The 15,235-nt window shown below is 46.6% G+C and overlaps 1 protein-coding gene across 4 annotated transcripts in view; it reads right to left on the reverse strand.

Annotated features, from left to right (window-relative positions):
- The window catches only part of PORCN (porcupine O-acyltransferase), a 33,779-nt gene extending 18,748 nt beyond the window's left edge, over positions 1–15,031 (reverse strand). For 3 of the 4 annotated variants that reach the window (XM_044937569.2, XM_044937567.2, XM_044937568.2), the window contains exon 1: positions 14,892–15,031. The gene's annotated coding sequence lies outside the window, so the exon portion shown is untranslated. The remainder of the gene's footprint in view (positions 1–14,891) is intronic. The other variant, XM_006045673.4, reaches the window with a different exon arrangement.
- Positions 15,032–15,235: the final 204 nt, after the last annotated feature.

Below are 15,235 nucleotides of genomic sequence, written 5' to 3' on the forward strand. Positions count from 1 at the left end.
CATTCAGAAAACGAAGATCATGGCATCCAGTCCCATCACTTCATGGGAAATAGATGGGGAAACAGTGGAAACACTGTCAGACTTTATTTTTCTGGGCTCCAAAATCACTGCAGATGGTGACTTCAGCCATGAAATTAAAAGATGCTTACTCCTTGGAAGGAAAGTTATGACCAACCTAGATAGCATATTCAAAAGCAGAGACATTACTTTGCCAACAAAGGCCCGTCTAGTCAAGGCTATGGTTTTTCCTGTGGTCATGTATGGATATGAGAGTTGGACTGTGAAGAAAGCTGAGTGCAAAAGAATTGTGAACTGTGGTATTGGAGAAGACTCTTGAGAGTCCCTTGGACTGCAAGGAGATCCAACCAGTCCATTCTAAGCGAGATCAGTCCTGGGTGTTCATTGGAAGGACTGATGCTAAAGCTGAAACTCCAATACTTTGACCACCTCATGCGAGGAGTTGACTCATTGGAAAAGACCCTGATGCTGGGAGGGATTGGGGGCAGGAGGAGAAGGGGACGACAAAGGATGAGATGGCTGGATGGCATCACTGACTCGATGGACATGAGTCTGAGTGAACTCTGGGAGTTGGTGATGGACAGGGAGGCCTGGCGTGCTGTGATTCATGGGGTCGCAAAGAGTCGGACACGACTGAGCAACCGAACTGAACTGAACTGAAGTACTCATGTAAATGGAATCATGCAGTATTTGCCCTTTTGTGACTGGCTTATTTCACTTAGTATAATGTCCTCAAGACTGATCCATATTGTAGCATCTGTCAGAATCTCCTTCCTTCTTCAGACTGAATAATATTCTGTTGTATGTATATGCCACATTTTGTTTATCTATTCATCCATCAGTGAATGCTTGAGTTGCTTCCATCTTTTGGCTACTATGAACACACACAGGTGTATAAATACCTCTCCGAGTCCCTGCTTTCAATTCTTTTCATATTGTATGTCCAGACATGGAATTGCTGTATCATTTGTTAATTCTATTTTTGGTTTTCTGAAGAACTGCCATATTGTTTCCCACAGTAACTATCATTTCATATTCCCACCTACAGTGCACAGGAGTTCCAACAAGGTTATCCTCACCAACCCTTTTTTTTTTTTTTTGCTATTTTATTTATTTATTGTTATAGTAGTCACCCTAATGAGTATGAGGTAGTATCTCAATTTGGTTTTGCCTTGTAGTTCCCTAATGATTAATGATGTTTATAATCTTTTCATGTGATTATTGACCCCATTTATATATATTCTTTGGTGAAATGTCTATTCAAGTCCTTTGCTCATTTTAAAATGGTTGTTGTTGAGTTGTAAGGGTTCTCTGTATGTTCTGGATATTAGCCCCTTATCAGAGATATATGATTCATAAATATTCTTTCCCACTCCATGGATTGCCTTTTCATTCTGTTGATTGTGTTCTTCAATGCACAGGAGTTCTTAATTTTGACATAACCAACTTACCTATTTTTTGTTTTGTTGCCTGTGGTTTTGGTGTCATATCCAAGAAATCATTACCAAATCCAATGCCATGAAGCTTTCTCCTCTGTTTCCTTGCAAGAGTTTTATAGTTTTAGCCCATACATTTATATGTTTGATCCATTGTAAGTTAATTTTTGTATACAATATGGTCCAACTTCATTCTTTTGCATGTGGATATCCAGTTTTCCCAACATCATTTGTTTAAAAGAATTATCATTTTTTATTTTAATGCTCAGATTTTTCTAGTTTTGGCCAGTGGGGTTCTCTTCAAGCTGGCTCCTGTGTCCTTTTGACATGTCTCCATCATTTTTTGAGCACATCTGTTCTTTAGATCACATCAAGAGGTTTCAGGCTCATCTTGTACTTTCCCAGTCCTGACTCTGGAGTCAGCCATTTCTCCCAAGAAGCTTCATTTCTTTTAGTGGATAATGGCACTTACGACACCAAGATCTGGGTACTAAAAGTGCTCATTTCTTCTGTAATGTTGCTGACTCTAGGCACTCTCAGTGGACAGAATTAGGATATAAATATAGACACGTGTATGTTATGAATCCATATATACATATGTTTGTAAATCCATACACACATCTATATTTCTCCTTATATATTCAAATCCTTGAATTCCTGACATCTACAATACCAATCCAACACACCAGAGTGTTCATCCGAGCCTTTCCCTTTTCTGTTTGTAACTCTTTTCTCTAATAGTAAGAACCCTGATTCTCATTAGCCACAAGAATTTTACTTATTTGCTCAGCCCTAAAATACACATTCAGTAGTTTCAGATTTACTAACCTGATTCACTGTGGAAGAGAAGTCTACCAACTAGAGGTCAGTATTTTTTAATAGTCCTTTTTTGTCTGTAGCCTGATGGATACGTGTTCAAGAGTTGCTTGGGTTTGGGACTTCCCTGGTGGCCCAGTGATTAGGACTCTGCACTGTCACTGCAGACGGCATGGGAGAGCCCCTGGAGAAGGAAATGGCAACCCACTCCAGTATTCTTGCCCAGACAATTCCATGGACAGAGGAGCCTGGTGGGCTACAGTCCACAGGGTCGCAAAGAGACAGACATGACTGAGTGACTAACATTTTTCACTTTCACTTTGGGGAACTAAGATGTTAAAAAAAATTACTTGGGTTTGTTCCTCCTGGTCCCCTTCAGTGAAGCTGTGTTTGAAATGTGATTAAGGTTCACTTGTTTCTGTCTGTTTTAGGATTTTCCCCTACCCTGGTTAACTTCATTTATTTTTTAAAGTATGTGAAATATTAACATGGTTTCAAAAGTCAGAACTATATCAACAAGTGTGTTGTGACAACAAGAAGTGTCATTTCTCTGTCCCATTCCTTCCAGCTGGCTCCCACCCACCCCTCTAGGCAACCATTTTCAATGCGTGATGAAACACTCGCCTCTGTGTGTTTCTTTTTGGTAAAGGTAAGCAAGTCTACACGTGTTTTCTTATATCATCTTCTTATTACACAAAGGGTTGCATACTATAGATCCTTTTGGGTACTTTGCTTTTTTTCCACTTAACAGTATGTCCTAGAAATCACTCCTCATCCATCCATAACTTTCTTCCTCTATCTTTTTGCAGCTACCTAGGACTCCGTTGTGTGACTATACCAGTTTGTTCAACCAGTCTATGTATAAGAAATCATACTGTTGCCTGCTGCTGCTAAGTCGCTTCAGTCGTGTCCGACTCTGTGCGACCCCATAGACGGCAGCCCACCAGGCTCCCCTGTCCCTGGGATTCTCCAGGCAAGAACACTGGAGTGGGTTGCCATTTCCTTCTCCAATGCATGAAAGTGTGAAAGTGAAGTCACTCAGTCATGCCCAACTCTTAGCGACCCCATGGATTGCAGCCTACCAGGCTCCTCCGTCCATGGTATTTTCCAGGCAAGAGTACTGGAGTGGGGTGCCATTGCCTTCTCCGTACTGTTGCCAAGATTTTGCAATTATCAATCATGCTGCAGTGAATAACCTTGTGCATATATATTTTCACATTGTTGGAGGTGTATCTTTAGGGCCAAATGCTGGAAGTGGGATTGCTAGGGTGAAAGAGAAACATGTGTGCATTTTTGTTAGATGTCATGTTCCCCTGCACTGGGGTTGTAAAAAGGTTATTTAAAAAGCACGAAGAAGAAAAGCTGCTATTCACAAGAGAAACCAAATCATCTTTATTGCAGCCATTCAATAGTCCATATTGGTTTTAAGATCTGAGGGATTTAATTACCCAAAGACTGATTTTAACAGTCATTGAATTTTGCTGATATTGTCAGGGCCTCTGCAGGTGGGTGCACCCTCCCCCACACAACCTGATGCTGCTATAGAAGCTTCTTTCCCTGGTGGCTCAGATGGTAAAGAATCTGCCTGTAATGCAGGAGACCCGGGTTTGCTCCCTGGGTCGGGAAGATCCCCTGAAGAGGGGAATGGTTACCCACTCCAGTATTATCAGGAGAATTCCGTGGTGGGATGAACCTGGTCGGCTAAGGTTCATGGAGTCGCAAAGAGTCGGACACGACTAAGTGACTTTCACTTTCACTTTGGGCTTACCTTATGGCTCAGCTGGTAAAGAATTTGCCTGCAATGTGTTCGATCTCTGGGTTGGGAAGATTCCCTGGAGAAGGGAAAGGCTACCCACTCCAGTATTCTGGCCTGGAGAATTCCAAGGACTGTATAGTCGATGGGGTTGCAAAGTCGGACACGACTGAGCTACTTTCACTTTCACTTCAATTTCATTTTCCAGAGGCAGCAACTGAGGTCACACATGACAAGTCACAGGTGTGGCCATCTTGAAAGGTGATTTAAAACCTGTCTGGGCTCTAGGTGATTTAAAAAAAGTATTTGTTTATTGGTTACACCATGCAGCATGTGGAATCTTAGTTCTTTGACTAGGGATCGAACCTGTGCCCCCATACTTTGGAAGGCGGAGTCTCAACCACTGGACCTCCAGGGAAGACCCCTAGGTGATTTTAGAGATTATTTATTTCTTTGTAAGATCCAAGATCTTCTAGAAAATCTAATTAAAGCCCTCTCCTTAGGAATACACTGAGAAAGAGAAAAGCAGCCCCCAACACACAGGAGCTGGCCTCACACTCACAACCAGAACCTGGTGTCCTCCTGTTGAATGTGAACAGTTTTGTAGCATATCTGCCTTAGACAAGGCCACTCTGCAGCCGCCCTAGATCAGGACACAAACAAGACCATGTCATAATCACATCTGAACACAGTCAGAGCATGTGCATTGTCCAAGTCATAAAATTACCAAGTGATTCCCTAACCTGGTTAATATGCTGTTCTTTACCAAATACGACTCATTTTAGTCTTCCCTCTTTCAAGATAAGATTTACTGATACCCAATCATAGAATAACTCCACCTCCAATCCAGAGCAAAACTCTGCTTCCTTAAACCCTCCTCCAAGTCATCTAACAGCAGCCCAAATCCTAGAAGAAATCTTCTCTAGCACCCTCTTACTTAGACACCCCACAGTGTGAGCTGTCTTTTGTTGCAAGGAGCAATCAACTTGTTCAAGCACAGGTGTGGGGTCCTTTGACTGAAGGGCTTTGACTGTACTTAGAGATTTCACAGCAAATTCAAGGACTCTTTGGAACCTCTAGTCCACGGACTCTTAATTAATGGCCTTGTGGCTAGAGTATTGGTCATGTCATTAAATAGTTGGAGAACATGAGGTCTAGACAGATGAACGGACTTCCTCAAGCACTCCTCTGAGCTGGTAGCTGGGTGGCAACTGGAAACCATGGTGGCTGGGCCCAGGAAGAGATATATGTCCAGCAGGTATGGGACCTGTCCCCAAGGCCCATTCCAGCCCAGCCAGGCCCCAAGAGGAGGTCAACAGCGCCCCCTGCCCCCAGCACAGGCCACAGAACTCGCAGCAGCACTCTCACGTGATTGTGTCTGAAGGATGGCTTCTTGCCCTCCCTGATCCAGCTTTCTCTCTGCATATTGGAACAGTAAGATCCCAGGTTGAGGTGAGGGATAAAGGAACCCCCACCCCTGGACTGCCCTCGAGGAATTTCAGGCAGTGAGGTATCAGCCCAAAGGGTTTCATCCTCCCTGGTCCAGCTGCTCTGAGTCGCAGAGCCTGGTCCCTCACAGTCACCAGAAGCATACCTTATTCCCATCTGTTTCCCTTCTCATACATCCCTGCCTTTGCCCATGCCATGCCCTCTGCCTGGAATGCTGTTCCTCTACTTGTCATCCTTGAGCTCTCCTGATTTCCCTTCAAGATCCAGCTTGCTATCACCTGTGAGGTGTCGGGGTAATCGTTCCCACCTCCTGCCTTTGGCACTCCCACACCCTGGGCAGACACTCCCTTCATAAGCCTTATCACACAGGAGTGCCTGTCTCCCCACTAGGCAGGGCCTGCACATCTGTTCTGTCTGGGGCCCCCAGTGCCTGGGCTGGGCTGCACTGGGGTTCCAGGGGGTGTCCAGCAAGGACTGACTACAGGACTCTATCAAGCAGCCAACTAGTGTGGGTGAAGGAGGGAGGTGCTGCGGGCCTCTGTCTGCCCAGAGTGTTCTTGGGATAGGGCTGCCAAGAGGACCTTCTGGATTTATGGGGGTACTGAGGCTCCCTTTCCAGTCATATTGCCCTCTGCTTCCTGCTCCACTCCACCTGCCAGCTGCTGCCTCTGTTCCTTCCAGAGTCCATGTGGGCTTCTCCATATCTCCTGGCACCCCAGGGCCTCCTAGCACACTGTCCCCTGCCCCAGGTCCCCCTGGTGCCCCAAGATCTGAAAGCACTGATCTCATGTTGAGCTGTTCAAGCTGTGGGCTTATGCTAACTAGGGCTTCCCTTGTGGCTCAGCTGGTAAAGAATCCGCCTGCAATGCAGGAGACCCTGGTTCGATTCCTGGGTTGGGAAGATCTGCTGGAGAAGGAATAGGCTACCCACTCTGGTATTCTTGGGCTTCCTTAGTGGCTCAGCTGGTAAAGAATCCGCCTGCAACGAGGGAGACCTGTGTTTGATCCCTGGGTTGGGAAGATTCCCTGGAGAAGGGAATGGCTACCCACGCCAATATTCTGGCCTGGAGAATTCCATGGACTGTATAGTCCATGGGGTTGCAAAGAGTTGGACATGACTGAGTGACTTTCACTTTGTGCTAACTGAGCCTGACACCTGGAAGGCCGCAGCATGGGTGTCTATCAAGCCATTGAGCCCTATCCCCTGCCAGGGATATCATTTCTATGGCACATCCTCGACTGTTCTCCCTGTGAAAGACAATGCCATCCCACAGAGTCAACAGAGACCAGTGCTCCTGACAAGGGGCCTAGGATGGTTTCTTAGATAAAGATTCAGCTACACTCAGGAAGTTTCAGAAGCTTCTTCTCACCAGGAAATTTTTATTTAGAACCCCAGCTAGCAGTGGCCTCCACCTCCTGGTTAGAGACACCCAGTGCTCGCCTCCCTCCTCTTCCCTTGGTGATGTGGCCAGGCATCCTTCAAGGCCCTCAGCCCTGCAGAGCTGGGTACACTGTGATGCACATGCCCAATGCCCTCAACCACGCTGGGTCCCTCACACGTCCCCAGAGCATGTGGCATGAGTCAGAATTCATGATGGCATCTGCATACCAACCAGCCATCTATGCATCCATCCATCCATCCATCTGTCCATCCATCTTAGAGACAGTTCCCACAAAGGCATCCTTTCTGAGATTTAGAGTCTTTTTTTCCTTTGAATTGGAGGCTGGACTTGACACGCATGTCTCCTTGGGACCTGAAACAATAGCAGGCTGGTCACCCAAAGGTCTCTAGCCACATCCTCTGGGTTCTGGCTCTTGCTCAAACGTCACCCCTGGCTTCCTAGGGCCAGGAATGAAAGGTTTCTGCTCCTCTTTCCAGAGTCACCTTCTGCCTCGGCCCTTCATCCACCTGACTCTTCTACCACAGTCATCTCTCTTACATCTCCCAGAATTCACCCATGCTGTTCCCACTTCCAGGAATGCCCTTCCTTCTTCTCTCTCTTGAGGCCTCCACAGCATTGATCACAGAGTCATGCATTAAGATATGCCCATGGCTGTCTCTCCAGCTAGACTGGGGGCTGCTTAAAAGCAAGGGGGTGGACATGATTCATCTCTGTGCTCCCAGTGCATATGGTATGGACTGGATCCATAATAGTCTCCAGTTATGTGGGTGGGTGGATGGATAAGTGGGTGAATGAATGAGTGGGTAGGTGGGTCACTGATGGGTGGATGAATGGGCGTAAGGCTAGGTGAGTGGTTGGGTGATGGGTGAGTATATGGATGGATGGAAGAGTGGGTGATGACTGTCTTAGTGTTTTGACCTGCCCTATCTGCTTTCTGGAGCCTCCCCTCTGACCCTCCCACACAGAACTTATCTGTAGTCATCTGGAAGAGCAGACCTCCCTCTTTAGAAGGTTTTTTCCTCAGCATTCCCTGATAGCTCAGTTGGTAAAGAGTCCACCTGCAATGCAGGAGACCCTGGTTCGATTCCTGGGTTGTGAAGATCTGCTGGAGAAGGGATAGGCTACCTACTCCAGTATTCTTGGGCTTCCTTAGGGGCTCAGCTGGTAAAGAATTTGCCTGCAATGCAGGAGACCTGGGTTCGATCCCTGGGTTGGGAAAATCCCCTGGAGAAGGGAACAGCTACCCACTCCAGTATTCTGGCCTGGAAAATTCCATGGACTGTACGGTCCATGGGGTCACAAAGAGTTGGACATGACTCAGAGACTTTCACTTCCTCAGCATTAGAAACTAGTGCTTGATGAATACACATCAACCTGATAGCTTTGGAACAGAACTGAAGTGACAGGTTGACAGCTGGGCAGACAGAGCCCTCAGAGGAAGGGAACAGAAGTGCCTGGGAGGGCCACCTGCCTTGCATGGAGACTTAAGATAGGAAAGAAATTTCTTTTTCCTCTTGCACTGCCTTGGGGCTTCTAGAGCCACTGTGTACTTGGAAGTCTTCCCAGAGATCTCCCCTTCCTATTTCCACACTGCCCTAAATTCCACCACTGGATCAAATCATTTCCAGTGAAGCTTTGCCTCTGCCATAAACATTCTCGCTGCTTCTTGAAGACATTGACATTTTATTTTTAATTTTTTATTTTAATATTATTTTTTGGCCACACTTGTGTGGGTTGTGGGATCTTAGTTCCCCAACTGAGGAACAAACCCAGGTCCTTTGTGGTGAAAGCATGGAGTCCTAACCACTGGACTGCCAGGGAAGTCCGGACATTGACATTTTAGTATAAAATACCTTTTAATCGGAGAAAGAAAAGGCAACTCAGTCCAGTATTCTTGCCTGGGAAATCCCATGGACAGAGGAGCCTGGTGGGCTATGGTCTATAGCATCGCAAGAGTGTCAGACAAGACTGAACAGCTAAAACAACAACCTTTTATTCTGTCACAAGAGGCAGAATTTTTGATGGCTGAGAGGGACGAGGTAAGTTTACTGTGTAAGCCTGAGGCCCTCCAAACAGTGAGCAGAGAGGGGACTAAGTCTGCCAGTGATTTCATTTAAGAATTCAGTCAAAAGCAATCTATAGATTCAATGCAATCCCTATCAAGCTACCAACAGCATTCTTCACAGAGCTAGAACAAATAATTTCACAATTTGTATGGAAATACAAAAAACCTCGAATAGCCAAAGCGATCTTGAGAAAGAAGAATGGAACTGGAGGAATCAACCTACCTGACTTCAGGCTCTACTACAAAGCCACAGTTATCAAGACAGTATGGTACTGGCACAAAGACAGAAATACAGATCAATGGAACAAAATAGAAAGCCCAGAGATAAATCCACGCACATATGGACACCTTATCTTTGACAAAGGAGGCAAGAATATACAATGGATTGAAGACTCTCTTTAACAAGTGGTGCTGGGAAATCTGGTCAACCACTTGTAAAAGAATGAAACTAGAACACTTTCTAACACCATACACAAAAATAAACTCAAAATGGATTAAAGATCTACACGTAAGACCAGAAACTATAAAACTCCTAGAGGAGAACATAGGCAAAACACTCTCTGACATACATCACAGCAGGATCCTCTATGACCCACCTCCCAGAATATTGGAAATAAAAGCAAAAATAAACAAATGGGACCTAATTAACCTTAAAAGCTTCTGCACATCAAAGGAAACTATTAGCAAGGTGAAAAGACAGCCTTCAGAATGGGAGAAGATAATAGCAAATGAGGCAACTGACAAACAACTAATCTCGAGAATATACAAGCAACTCCTACAGCTCAACTCCAGAAAAATAAATGACCCAATCAAAAAATGGGCCAAAGAACTAAATAGACATTTCTCCAAAGAAGACATACAGATGGCTAACAAACACATGAAAAGATGCTCAACATCACTCATTATCAGAGAAATGCAAATCAAAACCACTATGAGGTACCATTTCACACCAGTCAGAATGGCTGCGATCCAAAAGTCTACAAGTAATAAATGCTGGAGAGGGTGTGGGGAAAAGGGAACCCTCTTACACTGTTGGTGGGAATGCAAACTAGTACAGCCACTATGGAGAACAGTGTGGAGAGTCCTTAAAAAAACTGGAAATAGAACTGCCTTATGATCCAGCAATCCCACTGCTGGGCATACACACTGAGGAAACCAGAAGGGAAAGAGACACGTGTACCCCAATGTTCATCGCAGCACTGTTTATAATAGCCAGGACATGGAAGCAACCTAGATGTCCATCAGCAGATGAATGGATAAGAAAGCTGTGGTACATATACACAATGGAGTATTACTCAGCCATTAAAAAGAATACATTTGAATCAGTTATAATGAGGTGGATGAAACTGGAGCCTATTATACAGAGTGAAGTAAGCCAGAAAGAAAAACACCAATACAGTATACTAACGCATATATGGAATTTAGAAAGATGGTAACAATAACCCTGTGTACGAGACAGCAAAAGAGACACTGATGTATAGAACAGTCTTATGGACTCTGTGAGAGAGGGAGAGGGTGGGAAGATTTGGGAGAATGGCATTGAAACATGTAAAATATCATGTATGAAACGAGTTACCAGTCCAGGTTCGATGCACGATACTGGATGCTTGGGGCTGGTGCACTGGGACGACCCAGAGGGATCGAATGGGGAGGGAGGAGAGAGGAGGGTTCAGGATGGGGAACACATGTATACCTGTGGCGGATTCATTCTGATATTTGGCAAAACTAATACAATTATGTAAAGTTTAAAAAAAAAAAAAGAATTCAGTCATGGCCAATTGTAGTAGGCAGGCATTTCTTTTGTCAACTCAGCAGCCTTCCCCTCTTCTATTAAACACTACCCTCCATTTTCTTTTTGACAAAACACCTCACTCCACCACATGTGTAGTTCTAATGGGGCTAATAACCCCCAACCCTACCCAGAGCTCCAAAAGTGGACCTGTGACTAGCTTGGCTGTTCAGAGCAATCTGTCACCCTGATGACAGGGTCAGGAATGAGCATGTGACCCAAGCTAGGCAACATGACCTAAAGCTGTGACTACAGGGGAAAAGACTTCTCTTTCCCCCTTGGGGCTCCTAGCTATTCAGGTGGAGGTGAGGTAGTGACTTCGGGAGTGGCCAGCTGAGAGTAAAACTGTCAAAGAAGAAGCAGAGCCTACTCCTGGTGAGAAGAGGAGTCCTTAGATGTAGGGTACAGGCCCCACACTAGCTATGCCCAGGCCAGGTCTCTTCAGTTATCCAAGTAAGTCCCTTTTCCTTCAGCTGCTTTGACTTGGCTTTCTGTCACTTACACCCACAGATCTCTGAAGAATACATCCACCTTCCTGCCCTCGCCTGCCCCAGTGAGATTCTCTGCTCATTTTCAAGATGGATGCTTGAGGTCAGAGCACGCCACAGCCAGGATTCAGGTCCAAGAACTGGCCACTGTGTCCATCCCCCCAGCCCCTACAAGTTCCCCAGGCAGGCCTCGGGAGTGACCTGGACCAAAATCTCCTCCACATGAGACTTGAGCACCTGGGCACCTGGGCTCTTGGCCAGTTCTGTCTCTTAGCCTGTTGGGCAACTTTTTTCTTGTGGAGGGATGTGCCTTACCCCCTCTGGTCTGCAGTGCTTTATCTCCGAAAGCAGGGCCTGGGGTGAGGGAGAGCTTCAGCTCCTGGCTGTTATGCTCTCAGAGACCATCTATTCTTCTCTAAAATGTGGCTACAAAGGTCCTCAGCAATTCTCAGCTCCAAAGTGCCCATTGTGCAGATGGAGAAACCAAGGCTCTAAGAGGTAACTTCTCCCAGGGTACCCCACAATCACCTGATGGGAATTCATCTTTCCTGTGCTCCTTTCCCCTTTGTCCTCTGGGCCCCATGATCCCCTGGTGGCAGCCAGGGGAGTGCCAGAGACTGCAAGCCAGACATGTCTTCACAGGACAAGGATCTGACTCACCGATCCATCATGCAGGGAGCACTTGCTGGGTGTCTTAGCCCTGGATGGAGCAGCTGGGTCCTGCTAGGAAGGGGGCCCAAGCATCCTTTGTAAGATGTCTGCCATTATAAGTTCTGCAAAACAGACAGATCTAATGCCTGGCAGCTGACATTTATTGAGTGCTTGCTCTGTGCTGGACTATTTAGAGAGCTTCTCATCCATTATCTTGGTTAATCTGCTCCAAACCACTGTAAGGCAGGAACCATATTACCTGGGTTTCATTGATAAGGCAGCTGAGGCTCAGTAGTTGAAATAATCTGCCTAAGAATAAAGCTATTCCTACTGGTGTCAACAGCCCAGCAGCCCAGGATGGCAATGGGGCATTCGAACATCTTCATGTCCTGAATGAGCCCACCCCGACGGCCACTGTCCGAGATAGAAATGGGAAGCTTGCTGTGTCTTAGATCTGAATCAGAGCTCAGCACTGAAGGTGGTATCAATGGGGGTGGGTCCTCTCACCCCAGAGGGTCATTCCACATCCTCAGGGTAGGGGAGTATCACTGCAACCTCCCCAACCCCCACTATTCCACACCCTGTGTGAAGTACATCCCCTCCCTCCAGGACCAGGGCAGAACCCATGATGGCCTGGATTCAGCTCTGTCTCCACACTTCAGCCCTTGACGTTCATTTTACATGAGTCCCTTCCCCTCCCACCTCGGTGACCTCATCTATACTATGAGCTGGTAGATGCAGTTTAAGGGAAATTTCCATAATGGTAATATCATGACTCATACATAAAGAGTGAACACATGTCAAAGATTTTACTTAGGGCTTTTATTAATGAGAGAACGGGTAAGATGTTACAATCAGCTCAAAGCAGAATCTGCAGAATAGACATATATAGATAAATTTGCCAATCGATATGCTAGGATATTTGGAATCATCCTTTCTACAGGGCAGAAATCAGTTGTATTTCGAAAGGACAAAATTCACTTGCATGTTTAATAATGGGACTCTGCAGGTCTGTGTATGTTAACTCCTGTCTCTTTAGAGTTTCAAAATGGTGCTGTCAGGGACAAGGGTGCTGCCCCTATGGATCAGATAAGCCATAAAGGCCACCCAGACACACCATTGTTCCATGGAAACAACACCTAAGAATAGTTCTGCACCTTTAAAAGCCTTTCACATTTTTTCCTGAAAATGTATAGGGCCAAACTAGACATTGGCTGAGACTTTTTCCAGCTCAGAGGCATTCCTGGGTTGAGGCAAGCCAAGCCCCTGGGGTTATATCTGCTTTCTGACTCATCTATCCCTCCACTTGTTTGCTTTCAAGATCTGGATGCTGAGGGGTGCCACTAGCTCACATAGGGCATTTCTGGTCCCACTTTCCTCCTTGGCCAGGTGTCTCCGGTTAGGGCACAGCCTGCTCAGCTGAATGAAGGAAGGGGCGATTTCCCAGCTTCAGCTTTGTCCCAAGTAACAAGGGTGGAGAATAGCAAAACGGTCACAAATTCCACTCGCCTGGCTCTGCCAAAACCTGGATTCCTAGAGAAAGCACCTTTCTTGGTTTCTCTTATAATCCCCAGCCAAGTGGAGGGGAAGGGAAGCAGCATGTCCATCCCCCACACAGATGCCATATGTGTGCCCCCAAAGAGACATGTGCACGAACACCAAGATCCAAGCTCAGGAGCATATCTGAACACTTGAGTATGTGCTGTGCCTGGGCCCCTAGGGGTACACGTACAGACATTCCCTGACTCAGGCCCACATCCACACATGAAACCATGCACACACATGTGCATGGGCCCCCAGAGTTGCACAGGCACAGATAATGAGGCCCAGGACCATGGGCACACCTGTAGCCACACACACACACACGCATGCACGCACATTCATACAGGGCCTGTGGACCAATATGCCCCTGTGCACACACACATTCATGGGTGCCTGGAGGTCCATGTGCACAGACACCACAGTCCAGGCTCCTGTGCACTTGTGTGTCCATCCACACATTCATGTGCATTCATGAGTACCCCAGGGGACATGAGCACAGCCAGCCATGCCCAGATCAATGGAAATATCTGCATCCATGCCCACACACATGCCCAGCTCAGGCTCTCAGGGGTATGTGTGTCCTGACACCCAGGATCAGCCCCATGTATACACTTGGTTAATCACACTGGCAAATACCAAGCACCTGGGGTATATGAACACAGACACTAGACACACAAGCCTGGGCCAATGGGCTCCCCTGCACCTGTATACTTACAAACAGCCACGTGTGTGCACCCAGGGGTATACACATATACACAGACAAAGAAACACTCAGGCTTGTACCTGTGGCAGTAGGGGTTTGAAATCAGACTCTCAGGCATAAGCACATCCTCGCCCATGTACACAATTGCTTTTCACAAGCATCCTGGGCAGGGTACAGGCCCCTGTGTCCCTACTGGGCTCATGCGTACCCTAGCACCTCCATGAAAATGCACACTCGCACCCGTGAAATGTACATGCACACCTACACCCAAACCAGCAAATCCTGAGTGCACCACATACCACTTATGCGTGCATGTGTGAGCACTGTAAATGTGCACTCCAAGGCATAGGCGCACCCGGCACACTTGCATATAACTTCATATATGCTGGAATGCACACGTGTGCACACACACATCCATGTAGGCACGTGCACCCAATTACCCGCGGAAGCTTTCATTCACCACCTCCTGTCTGGCAGGTAATTACTTTCAGCTCCTGCGTGTGGCAGAACTTTCTCATGAGATGAGGGCTGTGACTGATGATCCACCTCAGCTTTCACCAGCTCCTGCCTTCTAGAGGGATTCAGACATTTGTCCCTAACCTCGGGCTGCCACCAAGCCTGAGATAACACCATTACAGCTACTCTCCCAAACCACAGCACCAGTGGCTCTAAACTGCGTATGTATTCCCTGGGAGAACAGCCTGGAATGAACCAGGTGTGGGGGGGGCTTTAGAAGGAAACATACAGCAGTTCTAAAAGCTCCCCAAATAATTCTTACCCATCTTGCAGTGTGGCTGTGGGTATCTTGTGGATTCAGTTCAGTTCAGTCGCTCAGTCATGTCCAATTCTTTGTGACCCCATGGACTGTCCATCACCAACTCCCGGAGCTTGCACAAACTCATGTCCATTGAGTCTGTGATGCCATCCAACCATCTCATCCTCTGTCATCCCATCCCCCTCCTGCCTACAATCTTTCCCAGCATCGGGGTCTTTTCCAAGGAATCAGTTTTTTGCATCAGGTGGCCAAAGTACTGGAGTTCAGCTTCAGTCCTTCCAATGAATATTCAGGACTGATTTCCTTTAGGATTGAATGGTTTGACCTCCTTGCAGCCCAAGCGACTC

The sequence above is a fragment of the Bubalus bubalis genome, chromosome X (genome assembly GCF_019923935.1).
Source record: "Bubalus bubalis isolate 160015118507 breed Murrah chromosome X, NDDB_SH_1, whole genome shotgun sequence".
NCBI lineage: Eukaryota > Metazoa > Chordata > Mammalia > Artiodactyla > Bovidae > Bubalus > Bubalus bubalis.